Source organism: Carassius auratus, unplaced genomic scaffold (assembly GCF_003368295.1).
Source record: "Carassius auratus strain Wakin unplaced genomic scaffold, ASM336829v1 scaf_tig00215926, whole genome shotgun sequence".
Taxonomy (NCBI): Eukaryota; Metazoa; Chordata; class Actinopteri; order Cypriniformes; family Cyprinidae; genus Carassius; species Carassius auratus.
This window is the reverse complement of record NW_020528313.1, coordinates 298,044-299,204: the sequence shown is the minus strand read 5'-3', so window position 1 is coordinate 299,204 and position 1,161 is coordinate 298,044. Positions and strand designations below refer to the sequence as shown.

Here is a 1,161-nt window from a genome sequence, read left to right as displayed (position 1 = left end):
CTTTGTGTGTTGTGCCTTGACTGACACGAGATGTACCAGGTGTCTCTGTAGAAGAAATAGTGAGAGCAAATTCACTGTTAAAACAACACAGAACCGTTTCTCTGTTTACATTTTATGTGAAACCTTTAAATCAAACTTATTTAAACTTGGTATGTGCACTTCCTGCAAGGAACTGGAATATTCTAATAAACCTGACATAAATGTGGCATCACATTAGATGATGATCCGCCTACTATTTTTTCCTGCACTTTAATATCAAACATAAAATGTAGATGGTAGAAGGGGATGTTTGTTGTTTCTTTTATCTGGTCATGCTTACCACCAGCTGCCCATTCCTTTACATCAGATAGCCACTGTGACACCACTTCATCTGTGCAATCTAGCTCTGTTTTTAGCCTTGCAGTCTCATCATGGAGTCTCTGACAAGTCTGATGAACAGTGTTATACAATAATCAGGATTACAACAGGCCAAGTAAACACAACAAAAGGACACACAAAACAATTAATAACAGACTTACCTTTCACATATCTTGTCGAAAGTGCCTGATGTAAAGAGAGATTTTTTTTTCTCGTTCCACCCCATTGCATGCAATGTAAGCATGTCCACCCGTGCTGTTTAAAGCAAATAATGAGGTTATGATGATCAATCTAAAAAAAATTATACAGGAATATTGCAAACTCTGATCACCTGCTTTTGACATGTATTTGGTCGTCAGGGCACAACGTGAAAGGTAACTGTTCACTTGCTCCACCTTGTCACCAGCGGTTGTCCCTGCTCATTCCTGGTTCCTGCCACTCCAATTAATCTGTTAGTAAGGGGTGAAAGAAATTACATTTAATTTAATTTATATAGGACAATATCACAAAACACAATCTGCATCAAAGGGCATTACAATCCATGCAAGAAATGGTTATGCAAAAAGACAAGATAATATAGTGTAGCTTAACTTCAATTTCATATTATTAATGTGCTTGTAAATATTACAAATGTACATATGATGCTAAAATATTATACACACCTCACACTCGAGCATGCATTACACTGAGAAAGGGTTTCATAGTGGTCAGCTCCTGAAGAGCAGGAAGGACACTAGCAACTTTCTCCAGGTATGGCCGGTATTTGCATGCCACATCCATTGCGAAGAATTGTGCATTGGCTGG

At 38.1% G+C, this 1,161-nt stretch overlaps 1 long non-coding RNA gene across 1 annotated transcript; it reads right to left on the bottom strand.

The window, feature by feature from the left end:
* Positions 1-569: 569 nt before the first annotated feature.
* LOC113096441 (uncharacterized) lies at positions 570-754 on the bottom strand. The gene is made up of 2 exons (XR_003288511.1): positions 689-754; positions 570-612 (listed from the first exon to the last, which is right to left on the bottom strand). It is a non-coding gene; the product is annotated as an uncharacterized LOC113096441 (long non-coding RNA).
* Between the last annotated feature and the right edge of the window lie 407 nt (positions 755-1,161).